The sequence below is a fragment of the Trachinotus anak genome, unplaced genomic scaffold, assembly GCF_046630095.1.
Source record: "Trachinotus anak isolate AG129_WGS33_773 ecotype Australia unplaced genomic scaffold, CSIRO_AGI_Tana_v1 ptg000005l, whole genome shotgun sequence".
In the NCBI taxonomy this organism is placed as follows: domain Eukaryota; kingdom Metazoa; phylum Chordata; class Actinopteri; order Carangiformes; family Carangidae; genus Trachinotus; species Trachinotus anak.
The window spans coordinates 16,612,688-16,626,487 of record NW_027273856.1 but is presented as its reverse complement, the minus strand read 5'-3'; the positions used below and the strand labels follow the sequence as shown (position 1 = coordinate 16,626,487).

The 13,800-nt window shown below is 41.3% G+C and overlaps 1 protein-coding gene across 2 annotated transcripts in view; it reads left to right on the top strand.

Moving 5' to 3' along the window:
• Positions 1 to 13,800, top strand: part of disp1 (dispatched homolog 1 (Drosophila)) — an 89,292-nt gene that overhangs the window by 18,873 nt on the left and 56,619 nt on the right. For both annotated transcript variants that reach the window (XM_071478584.1, XM_071478582.1), the window contains exon 3: positions 8,260 to 8,337. The gene's annotated coding sequence lies outside the window, so the exon portion shown is untranslated. The remainder of the gene's footprint in view (positions 1 to 8,259; positions 8,338 to 13,800) is intronic.

Here is a 13,800-nt window from a genome sequence, read left to right as displayed (position 1 = left end):
TGTGGCTTGAGGTGGAAAAGATGATACCACTATCAGCTGGTTTATACTGTATGTAATCATAGGAGATGCATATAAGAAATATAAGTTCTTGCAAATTATTATTTACAGGAGTCTAGAGGTAGCTGCGTTTTGTTAATGATGTTGGAGTATAATTCTACTGACAAACTGTATGTAGAAATACTGGTTGAACTCTTACAAGTCCCAGAGTACACTGGGTCTGGTCTCTGTCAGCTGTCAACAATACCTTGGCAGCTTTGACCTGAGCTGTGCCATCCCTTCTGTTACCATAAGCACAGCAGGTTTATAGACCTCTGTGGGCCGTGTGCTTCAGTGAGGCCCGCTGCTTCATTTGCTGACTTAATTATGATTTGTGGAGTTTTTGTCTCTGGGGTCAATCACCTTCTCATTAAGTGACTAATGGTGGTGCAGGTTAATGTCGTGATTACCTCGGCATGTCATGGATTGGTGGATTTTTCAGTGACATGCTCCAAGTCTGATTTACAGCGTAAAACCCGGCTTCTCATCTTTGCTGTCACTTTTAGAGATGCTATCCAGTGGGAGATACTTTAAAAACATGATAAATGGATAGGTGCACATTTTGATTTCAGAGGAAAACCACAAACCATAAACTATATGAAAACATTGGCTTAGCTCCTATATACACATCTGTGTCTTGTTTTGTTGTGTAGTCTTCCCAGAATACTAAAACATAATGGACTTCCTATTAGTTGATGTTTCCTTAATAGCTTCATAAGAGGGAGTTATTTTTTTCCTAATTCTCATGAATCCTTCAAATAATGGCTTACTATTGCCAACCTGCTGCCACGCTCAGTTCTCCTTCTGATACACTTCCATCACACCCTTCCTTCTTCCATCCTCTGTTATTAGAGAAACAGGACAAGCTTTGTTTTAGTAATAATCACATGGGCCTAAATTACATTTCCAAAGCTTGGAGGTCACAACAACTTCTCCTTTGGGGTTTGATTTAAGTGGCACTTAGGCCTGCTACTGTAGCTAATCACAAGGATTTATAGAGTGCATCACCAAGGGGCCGGAGGACCAAGGAATGTTTGCTGGCACCCTGCTGCAGGTGTTACAAACCTCTTTTCTTTCGTCCCGTTTTTCTTTTCCCTTGTCTGTTATAGCTGCTGATGGAAGGCAGCTGGAAGACCTTGCTTGTTCTCTGCTTGTTGGGTTAAAAGGGGTCTCTGTTGGTGGAACATAATGCTGGCAGCACCCTCCTCCTCCTGTCGCCGGTCACTGCCCAGTCCGGAAAGTCCTTCAAGTAAAGCTTTCATAATTACATTGATCTTGAGGGGGGCATTTTACGACCTGCTGACACATTCAATCACATTTCAGCATGGCCCTTGTTAAGGGCTCCTGTGTTTTGCATATTCCAAGTTCATGTTCAGTTGTTAGCAGTTCTCGTGTTTCTGGTAATTGGGAGTTTTCACATGGCCCTGAAGGAGAGGGGCAAAGGATGGAAGATGGAGAAAAGGCAAGGAGGAAGAAGCAAACAAGAGGGGGAGGTGGCAGCATGGATGGACGGAGAGGGGGTTGTTGCTCAGTTGAGGGGAAGACTGTCAGAAACTCCAGAGGCGTACTATGAGATCCAGATGTTGTAACCCCCAGCATTTACCCAACCCCATCATCCTCATGTCTACTGTATGTAACCATAACGATGGATTACATTGCGTCTTCTCAGATAGCACTTGTGTTCGCACCATCGTCCATAGTGCCTCTCTGTTTTGTTTTCCAGGCTAAATGCAGGAAGTCATTATTAGGCTCTGCCTTATCCAAGGAAACATATCTGTTTCTTGAACCCCCTCCCTCCTCCTGCCCTCTTTGAATTTCCACCCTATCACGTCTTTGGTCTAGTTTGAGTGAATGCAACAGCGGGCCAGAGTTAATGAGCTTGCTGTGATCTAAGAGCAATGCCATCTATAGGCATTCACCCGAGCCTGTGCCAAATGCCAAACACTCGATCTGGAATCAGGAGGGAGTGATAAAAGAAAACCCTTACATTAGAGCCTTAAAGAGGCCTTATCCGTAGAATTCCACTCTGATTATTATCTGGGTTTGGCCACAAGAGTTGCCTCAAGAAATTCAAGATTATTTGCGACAGTGTGAATCCTGGAAGAGCTAGTCCCAAGATGGATGATGAGGTTAAATGAAAGTGAGGGGTGAGACTGGAGGATTGTTCTTAGTGTTAACACTCGCTCATCCAAACCACTCCTCTCTCTCCTCCTAATCCCCCCCCCCCCCCCCCCCCTTCCCCATCCTCCTCTTCTCCAAGTAACCTTTGGCATGAGAGGTCAGCATTGTGTTCCAGCAGGGTGACCTTTCGTAATGAGAAGGCAGGTTATTGGGTGACCTGGAAGCGCTTTGTCCACCTCTCCTGGGAACACAAATAGTGACGGTAGTAAGGCACACAGGAACAGCTGCAAGGCTGCTGTCTTGTGTGCTCCGGCCTGCTCTGATATCCATTTGTCATTTCACTGGAAAAATCTGAACTATAAACAAAAGAAAAATCTCCTTGACTGATTCTCTCCAGGTATCAGGGCACTAGATTCTACGAGATCTTTGAGGAAATACTGAAGTCTGAAAATTGATCGAGGTAAGGTGATTCAGGGTTGCAAATAGTTGCAAGTTAATGATTAATTCGTTGATAATATCAGATGACACTTTTCCTGGTGTCTAAGACCTCATGCCTGTGTCCTGTTGACCTGTCACTAAGGCTGACCTAGCACCCAGTTTCCAAAGAACCAGCTCTTTTGTGATCTCATAATCACTTCTTCTACGAACTTGCTCCTCTCTTCGTCTGGGTAAGATGTTTCAATAGCACTGGAGTGAGTGATTGATCCACCCACAGAAGAATGAGGTGACAGGTGTGTATGTGGGTGGATGAGCACTTGCTTGCAGATGTGGGTACTCATCTATGTGTTTTTTGATTTATTTTTTTAACGGGTAACACTTCAAACTATTCCAAAAGTCTGCAAAGGTGGGTTCAATCAGACTTGTATAGTTTGTAATCAGCTTAACTCTGAGGGCTGACTTTACTCTTAAGTTCATTCATCCCTTTTAACATCCACTCCTTCATCCTATGATCATTTAATTTGTTTAGTCCACATTACCATAGCCTTGGTCTTCAAGGCTGTCGCCTTTCCTGACTTTCCCTCCCCATGCCACAGCTTTCATCACTGGAGATCTCCCATGTTGATATCCCTATGTCATTTGATACAGACTTAATTTTTTTTTCTTAAATTGACTTGCTCCTGTGTGCTTTACATATCTGGCATGAAATCGAACAGCTGAAAAAAGACACAAGTGGAGAGAGGAGCCGGGTACATGCTTCTTGGCCGGCATTTCTTTTTTTCCTTGACTTTGGAGTGCTTGAGACAAAGGGGCATCCTTCAGTGCTCTTTAAACTACACAAAGCATTTTACTAGCATGTAAATTCACAACACATCATTGACTTTTCTGTGGAAAATATCAGGGAAGGGCCAGTGAGAAAGGGTGGATGAGTGTGAATGGCAAGGCGCCACAATAATTCTTGGCATTGATCCCCTATTGAATAATCAAAGTTTTCTCAAGGCTGCTTGAGTTTGAGTTGATCCCATTGCAGAGAGAGCGTGCTCTGGCTTTTCACGCTTTTAATTTTCTACTTGAAAGTGACGCAGTTATGAAGCAGCTTTGATCTCCTTACCATTGGAAGAGACTTGCATTTGTACAGAATGAGACAGTAAGCCTTTTGGAATCCTATAGGTAGTTCATCGTTTCTTCAAAGCACAACTCAAAATGATCTTTGAAACTAATGAAAGAGGAGGGATTACGGTGTGCTCAAAGGTATTCGGTGTCTTCCTGCAGAACAAGTAAGACGAATTTATCGTCTTGATAGGTAATGATTGGGTGCCACTCATTATTCAGACAAAATAAATAAGTGAAGAGTGAAGGGCTTTTATCATTGTTGAGTCTGATGAGATCACTGGAAAATTTAGTTTTATGACTGATTGAATGTGTTTTTGTGTATGAATGCCTTATGTCGTTACATGTTTGTCTCTGGTTATGAATAGCTGAATGAATGAATGGTTAGCCTGGATCTGTATGTGAGTGTATGCACTTGATGGAGTACCCCTTGACACAGAGACATCAGTGTATAACATGTCTGCAGGACTGTTGCTAACCTGGAGCCAGAGACGCAGGAATGAGCCAGACTTCACTGATGTCTTGTCTGTCTGGAGATGCCTCTCACTCGGAGGAAATGAGTCTATGTTACACGGGCATTGCTCAAATTCCTCCCCTTGTGTCATCGCTGCTAAAGCAAATAGCGGCTTAGGGGAAAGGATTCTGCCACTGAATCAACAGATTGTTTGTGTCTTTACAGGCTCAAAAGGAACATTTTGAGAATTGTGGAAAAGTAGGAATTTGGGGAGTAGTTCCTTTCAGTCTAACCCTCTTCTTGTGAAACCTTAGTGTTCTGCCTTCGGTTTTAAAGTTTTGAAGTTTGGAGTTTGGAAGGAATTTGGATTTGGAAGGGAGATTCTTGCACTTTTTCCCCCAAATTTGAGTGAGTCTTTTGGAAATGAGAGCAGACTGAGACTCAAGCCATTGGATTAATTGGTGCATGCATGTTTGACCTAGGAATACTACTGACCTGGGGACAATGGGAACTGTCTGCAAGATGGTTGTATGCCAGTAAATTAGGGTCAACCTGGGTTTTCCTCTGACTAAATCAGAATTGAGGTCTTGACTTTTCCACTGCAACACACTATTATCACATGTTTGTAGTAAGAAACACTGAAGAAGTTGGAGGGATGATGACAAAGAAAAGAATCCATAATAGCACTTCTATATTATCCTAAACCTTGTAAGTTTCTTCTTGCCCCGATCTCATCTGTGAAAATAATATACTTGTATACTAATATTAATAATCATATATAATATATGATTATTATATTATATATACTAATATTTTACACTTTTCCAGTGCTTTATTTGAAGCTTTCATATCCTTAAGAGGATATATTTGTGGTTTTAAGCACCAAAAACCATCTCAATGTAGTGTTAGATCCCCTCTTTCAGGCTTCTCTCTGGAGCTCCAGTAACAACACGTCATGAGCCAATCAGAACAGGGGGTCTGAGCCTCTTTTCTAATTGGCTGATTGTTTTCTGAGTGATCAAATAAAAATATAGCAGATTTCAGGTAAACATTCAGAGAAACCAAATCCTGCAAGGTTTGATGGTGGGTCCAGGTGGGCGGGGCTCCAGGCGTGGCTGGGGGCAGTGACTGCTTTGTTGTGACATCACAAAGTTCCAGAAGTACTGACGGCTCGTTTTAAGTCTCAGTTTCTGAATACAGGCTGTGTGCTTTTCTCTGTGGACTGAGGCTTTGATACTTTCACAGTATTAATATAGAACCTAGACCTGATTTATTATCAAACAAGATATGGAAATCTCACTTTATACAATATAGGACTTTTAATGGGTCATCCTTTTATCTCTTTCCTCCACTACAGGCATTTCATCTCATGTACTCTACTCAACATATAGGTGTTTTCTTTCCCATTAGAAACTTTTGAAACATTTTCAAAGTAAAACCCCCGCAACAACTGTGGTGAAAGAAGCAGCAGGTAGGAGATGACTAGCCAAGTATCTTCACATTGTCATATTTTTGTACCTCATTGTCTGTGCCAGTGATGTAAAATCAGATTTATCTCTTGTCAAAAATTATAACATTCCTTCACATTTCTTGTAATACAGACCACATGGGACATAGAATGAAAAGTCATATCTGAGTAAAATAAAAAATAGGGAACATGTTCTTGATTAAAAAGTCATTTTAGTACAAGCTTGTATTACATGCTTTCCTTGTATATGCCAAAAAGAAAAAAATATGAAGATTTGAGCAATTCTTCATTTTTCACCAAGGCAGCTCTCAATAGCATGTTGTCTATGTGTAAAAGCTTTTATTTTTTAATGTGAGAAATTTTGTTGTGGTATACTTACACTGTTTGAAACAGGAAGTTCTGGTGAGGAACTTTGATCCATTGTGCTGGGTTGAATACATCCCTCTGACCTGAGGTTGTTACTCTAAATTGGCTAAAAGTCCCTCCCCGTCCTCTTCTGTCCATATTTAAACTCCCTCTGTGGCTACCACTCTCTTCATCTTCTCCCTATCGATGCACACCTTGGTAATTGGTGATGTGGACCATATGTTGGGCCTGAATGGCCTCTTGTTCTGCAGGGCCATTAGACACACACAGGACATATCACAACCTTGTTATCAGGCTACCTGTTCTTTCCTGGACTGGCGTCACGTGCAGCGACAAATAGTCTCCCAGTCTTTTCACCTCCCATCAGACCTCCTTATCTCCTCCTCTCATCACCTGTCAAATCATCACCTATGCAGGGTTTTTCCTGGCTCAGAATGAGGCGGAGGTGGTACCATCCTGATCACGTGCACACACGTGGCTGTGTACCACACCACCAGCATATTTGGAGCTCTAGTACATTTTCCTCACAATTTTGTGTCATTTTAAAGACTAAATTAAATGATTAATTTAAAAAAAGATTCATTGAGATCTTCAAGAATGAAAATAGTCTTTCATTTCAGACCTACAACAAACCTTCACTGCCTTTGTGTCACATTAACAAATTCACTGTTTGTGTCTCTAGAATTTTTCAAAAATGTCCTCTGATATGTGCCACCGCCTGACACACTCCTGCTGTGGGAAATAAACAGACTGTCTTTGGAGAAAATTCCTTGAGGAAAATTGCAGCTTTTTTTTTTTTTTTTTTTTTAACTCACTGGCAGTTTTGGCAGCGCTTTTCCTGGTGCAGTGTGCTGATTACAGTGCCACCACATTGGTGTTATGCCGAAAATCCTGTTAAAAATGACAGAAATCCACTGAATGCAACTCTTGTTATAAAATGGTGTTTTCCATGAAGACACCCATCAGTTTGTCGAGAACTGGAGGCAGCATGAAATTTGACGGAGGAAAAATCCCATCTATTCACAGTTATACACAATATTAAAGAGGAATTTAAAGATAATTTAAAACAGTGGCTTAATATTGAAAGGTATGAAATGTCGAGGCATCCCTACCCTTCAGCTTTTCTCTATGGACTGCAGCTGTCCCTCTGCCCTTCTTTCCTCCTCTGGATGAACAGGAAAAACTACAGCTTGGTGGACACGCCTCAGTGTGGCAGGTGCACCTGTGGCCAACCAGGTCTCAGTGAGAAAAAGACAATCCATCACAGATCAGGCCACTGACATAAAAGAGCTTGTTTGATAAAGCCTTTATTTTAAAATGAAATTAGTTTCTGTTTATGGGAGCCACAATCTGTTTTTTTTCATTTTTTATGTTAGACCGCTTTATAACTTTTTATTTTGGTGGTTAGTAGATTAGACAGGGATGGGTGAGGTGAGAAGTCATGGTGAGATATATGGGTCTGTATTGTGGGCGAGTATCTGAGAGCTCCTGTAGTTTGGGGCAGGTGATCAGGGGACAAGTCAGGGCTCAGCAACAGTTTTCCAGCCTGAGTTCTGGATGAGATGTGGTGTGGTCTGTCTTTCCCACTTGTGTTTGTTGCCAACCTATTTCCACTGAGGCTCCCTGGGGCTGCTCGGCCAGCGTTTCCACAAACTGCTCTTGAACTGGGAGAGTTGAAGCAAAGAGTTGTGAGTTTGCCCGTGCCAGCTGCTTCAATTGAACATTGAAAAATAGCTCTGTCATTGGACTTAACACTGTCTGTAAATCAATCAGCTTCTCTTGCAGTTATTTTATTTCATTATACATGGCACAGATCAAATTATCAGTACATTCTTCCACATTGCCAAGTTCTTTGGTCTTCAGTTTAAAGTGTTTAAAAAAGTTTAAAAATTATTAAAACAGGTTAAAATAAATAAAATAACACAGACATTGCATCAAAACAAACAACAGGCATCTTGATGTGAGTGAATACGTGTAATTGTCTGGTTTTTGGTGTTGTTCGTCTGCACGTGTGTGAGGTCCCAGGCAGCTCCTTGTGAACACGTTCTCTGTCTTTGTTCTGTATTATCTGCCAATTAAAACAACAGACTCTGTAGCTGGAAAGTTTTGAATTGCTTGTTTCCAAATGATTTTGTTGGAAAATATTTTTTTTCCTTTTAAAGGTACAGATGCACCAATGACAGAAATATTGCGCATTCTGGGTCTTAAATGTGATTTTAATGTATCCTGAACAGTTAGAATATGAATATTGTCTCTGTGTGCACAGATTTACCTGTTTCTGTGAGGACTTCAAGAGTCTGAACGCATGAATAGATGCAGAGCATGGTCCATTGTCATCCTACAGGTAATACACTGTGTTCCAACATCAAACGTCTTGTCACTGAGCTAAGTGGAACATCATATAGAACATTTTTCACCATGTAGTAGACCTTTCTACATACCCATTATACTCAGTGTTGACACTTACCCTAGGTTCTGTGTTTCCTCAAACACAAGTTGACTTGAGCAGCACTGCAGCAGTTTGTTATTTACTGAATAAAGAGAGAATTGTGAGGTAGAGGAATATCCCACCTCTGCAATGATTCCTGTTGTTTACTTGATTATAATTTAAAGGAAAACTCTGAAGTGAAGTTGCTGTGATCAGTCTGAGATATTTATTGATTTTTGAGTGCAGTTAGGGGAAAGGTACATGTGTCCCCATCAACAAATATTTGTATGTACCTGCTAATCACCCACATCGGCTGCAACAGAATGTTTAGTAGCCATGCTAGCGGCAAGATCATTTAACTCTTCATCTAGCGACATAATCGGGTCCAAATTTCGCTTTGTCCAATACTTCCAATACTGGTTATACTAAATACCTGCAATACTGACTTCCATGAGCCTCAGCTCTCAGAGGACTGTTAGCATTGTCATTGTGAGTATGTTAGCTTGATGGAGTTAGCATGTAGCTCAAAGCACCGCCTCAGAGAGCTGGTAGCATAGCTCGGAACTAGTTCAGTTGTTTTTTGATTGCTGTTTGTTTAGAGTCATTGACTTGTATGTAGTCATGACTCAACACTCAACATGACTCTTTCGCCATGTACAGCACAACACAGCTGTAACACATGGTTAAAACATTTGTTTTATTTCAAGTCAAACTGATACAGCCCTGAATTTTGGTTTCCTGTACTTACCCTTTGAAAAAAGCATTTACTACCAACCTAACTCTCCTGGGCTCGAGCTTTGGACTGGAAAAGTCACTATTCCTTAATAAGTGTCCTTTAATCACACGCAGTTTGCTAAAGAAAAAATGTTAGTCACTATAAGAGAGTGCAGCACCTATTGCTGGCCCTCTTCCTTTCACCCTGTGCCTCTGTGTGGCGAGTCCAGACAAGCCTGCGCTAAAAGGTGAGGATGTTTGTTCTTCACCTCGCTACAACTGGGTCAGCGAGCAAGGTAAAGGTGTTTACCTACGGCTCATAGCTCACAGCTCACAGTGCCCTCGTGCTCCCACAGACCTTTTAAGATGGATTCATATTCTGGGAAGAAGTAGTTTGGATCAGGAAAATATTCATCTATTAACCACTTTTTAATGATGATGTGTTTTTCATTGCTTTAATGAAATTCAGCCCATTTCAATGTGTGAATTAAGGGAAATTTTCCTCACAAAACACACTTGTTGAATGATTTGCGGTTACAACAGTGTGTGATGGTGTATGACTATTCACAAATTATCCCCACCAAGAAAAATACCATCAACAGGTTGAACTGTGTCCTGGTACTCTGTCCAACACATGACTACATGTTGAAGTATAAATCTAAACTCAGAGCAGCCTTGCATGCACAGGTAATCACCAGCACAAACACACTTCTCTCAGTAACCCCGTTACACACACATTTCTCTCTCACACTCACTCAGTCTGTCTCTCTGGTTCGTTCTGCCCTGACCTGCTGAAAGGCTTTCAGAGGCCGTGTCAGTCAGCCAACAACTCTCTCTGTTCAGAGTCTCAGCAGGTTCAAGTTGGACGCCAGCCGGTCCTCCCTCCTCATTCTTTCACATTGGCTGCTTTGTCATGTAAGGATGTCGGGAAAACAAACTGCTGTGTGTGCGCTTGTGTGTGCATTTATGCATAAAACGGATGCTTTAGTCTTCAGTAGCATGCATGCAAACAGGTTTGCTATTGTACACACATGTTTAAAGCTCTGACTGCGTAATATGTGCGTGCCTGGCTTCATTTATTTTGTGTATGTGCATCATCATGGGTGAATTTTCAGAGCAGCTAGAATACAGCAGCTGTGGCTGCTTTGTAACATGGACAGCCCAACTTCTGCTGCCTGCAGCTGCTCTAACTCTCCTTTTGATAACTGAAAGCTTTGTAGACCCGTAGAGGAAGTAAACAGTGACCGTCTTCCAGGGCTAACTCCATCAGGTCATGAAGTGAAAATCTGCAAATAATAATTGTTGATTATTTAATACTTTTGTGACATGTGTTCAGCAATTTTGCATTACATTTTAAATCCGCTTGAATCATTTCCCTCTGCAAGTGTCATCATTTCCTGCAGCAAATTGTGGTCATAATGAAGTAGACCAAAATTACAGTGAATGAGGCAGTGAAGGTTGCATGAGGGAAGTAATTTAAGGAGCTGAAAATTAATGTAATCAAAAAATTATGCTGATATCAGTGGGTGTTTGTTAGCTAACTCAGTGCAATGCCATTTTAAGTGCTCCTGAGTCACAGTTAAGTCACAAACTTAAATATTCATATTGGCCCCAAAAATTGACTGTTCATCTGGTTATGGCTCTGGCTTTGTTTGCTGATTCAATTCAATTCAATTCAATTTTATTTGTATAGCGCCAAATCATAATATACATTATCTCAAGGCACTTTACAGGGTAAGGTCAAGACCTTACTTTGTTACAGAAAAAAACCCAACAGTTCCCACAACGAGCATTATGACTGGGTTGCTTTTATTTTTCAAAACTTCACAAACACACAGATTCAGAACATCTTCTTTTCCTGACATTGCGATGTGCTGCTCTGGTTAATGGCAGCAAAGCCAATGTATAATGTGATTGAACCCAGCTGCCGATAACGATAACGACTCTGGCGTTGGACAGACATTTCATGTCACGTCAAAACCCAGCATTAGCTGATTGACGTAGTGATGTTTAGCAGACATGGGGTTTTGCTCACAACTACAATGTTGATATTTTTATGTCAAAATGGAGTTAGCGCAAGACTTTTGATTTTTATTACTGAACAACATAACATCAGCGTTCCACGTCAAATTGACACTGGCCTTATACGTTGTCCTGACATTGAATTTCGGTCGCCCAACATAACAAACTACGTTCAACTAAACATCAACATCTAATGACATTAGTGGCAGCTGCGTGCCTGCAGGGAACAGTCCTAAACTAAATCAGACACATCTGACTCATCTTGTTTCTTGATTAATTCAGTTACTAGATAATATTCTAGAGTATTGTCTCATGGGGTCTGCACAGGCTGTGTTTCTTTGTAAAGGTGTATCTTCGGGTTTTCTTCCATTTCACATGCTACAGTGATTGTGTATTAGTACTCATGTAGCCTTAATCTTAATACTGTCCCTGAATGCATCGTGTGTGGACACAGGACATGCACCTCCTGTGTAGACATGGTATGACTCATATATGATACATGGTGATACAGGATCTGTGCTGTTCTCCACTGAAGGTTAATGTTGCGTTGAAATTGTTTCTTCTTATCTTAGTGTGGTGGTCCTCATTTCAGGCGTGGCAGCCCTTCTCCACTGTAACATGCAGTGTGAAAACCTGGAATATCACAGTAACTTGAACCTAAAAAAAAAACAATTCCACCTTAGCATCTGTTTGTCACCAAACCGTTCTCACATGGATCCATCTAATCACTGGAAGTGTAGAAACGCATACGGAGTGACTGATTGAAAAACCACAGGATGGTGGTTAGAGGGAAAGTAAAAAGGTTTCCGTGATTTATCTTAATGTTTGTGAGCTCCCTGACTCAGTCAGGTCTGCCAGTAACCAGCGACTGATCCACCCTCCGCGCTCTCCGCTAGCAGCTGTGTTGACTGTCTCGTGCATGGGAACCCTTGATTACTAGGTTGACTGTACATTTGGGCTGAGCCTGGCAGCCAGTTTATTGAGCCTCCCTCCCCAACACACACACACACACACACACAAAACACACTTTGATCGTGCAGAGTTGTAACCAACTGCTACTCCATCATCCAAGGCCTCAGGTCATCCACCAGTCTTTATTAGGCTCGGGGATGTTTCTCTATACCACGGTACGTGTGTTGGGAGATGCCTCTGGCAGCCGTTTCATGTCCAACAACCTCATGTTGGAAGACAGTCGCTTCATTAGAAGCTTCAGCTGGGAGGACTCGGGATGATGTCTTCATTAAAGTTTATGATTTGTTGATTTTAATAATCTGTTGTGTTTCTTGATGTGATTGTTAGAGGGGTGTTAGGAAAACACCACTCCTCCATATAACAAGACACAGGTGTGGTGAAATGACATCAGAGTATAAAGCTCAGCTGGAGGCGTCTCAGCAGCCAGGATAGGATTTTACTTGAAATACGTCCACAGTTTGATTCATGATTAATCTCTCTTGATGTAGTGAAACCACATCTTAATATCAAGGGACAATAAATGTGATGAAAAACTGCTAATGTTGAAGTATTTTGGAATAATTCAATGGAGTCCTGGTTGGTTATCAATAACAGATGCTTTTCAAAATCTTGCTCTTGATTTTCCAAATATTTGGAAAACACTGAAATGGATTGTAAGCACATTAGGGTTGGACCAATACATCGGCTAATGGTCAATGTATTAGCCGGTTGAAATCCCCAGTTTATGTGATTTTATATTTCCGTCTTCTGAGAGTTTGAGGCAACAAATGTGACATATATTAACCTCCGAAATCACAATTTGTGTGCAGTCATTAGCTGCAATGGATGAGCGACGTGTCCAAAAGGAAAATCACCGGACCCTAATTACCGGTCCTGTATTACGAGCATATCGGAGCATTTCCTGAATGTTACATAATAAAATTTAAAAAAAATGTGAGACATAATCCATCTGGCTTGACCCTCATGAGGTTGTTAGAGGAGAAACGTACAGTGTGCTCCGTGAATGGAGGTTGAATAAAGCACACGGAATCATCAGTGCTCATTCTGCTGTTGGATGTTGTGCTCTCGCCAGTTGTTGTCTCCAGCCTAGTTGATGCAGTGAGTTGTTTTGTACAATAATGTTTATATAACACGCATTGTAATGCAGTGTCTTTATTGTTCCTCTCTCTTACCGGGTTTTCAGTTTTGAGCAAAATAGAAGCAATTTTATTTAGAAAACTCGACAAAACACAATTGTTTGCCGATGTTATTTGATTAAACCTGCGTTTTCTCCTCTCATATCATTCCAAATATACATGACAATGGATTTCCAGCAGCCTGCCTCTTGGCTGGAGCTGGCTCCTTGGGGCCTGATATATGGTAGGTGCCAAGACTTGAATACAAAAAAGTGTTTCCATTTCAGTTTTGGGAAATATTGCTTTGTTGAATAGTCTGAAAAAACACCTTGTTTCCATCACTGGTTTTGATGTTTAACCCTTTAACATCGGAGCCTCGAAATGTCCACCTGGTGAAATTACCGTAATGACACCTATATGCCTAAAGCGCAAGGTCTTAGCTTTCAGAAACCGTCGGAATTTTCCGATTGCTCAAACCGTGACAGAGTTACAGTAATCAAAAGTGTGCCTGCGCAAATGTGTCGTCGACGACGCACTCGTTTTTAAAGGGTTAAGC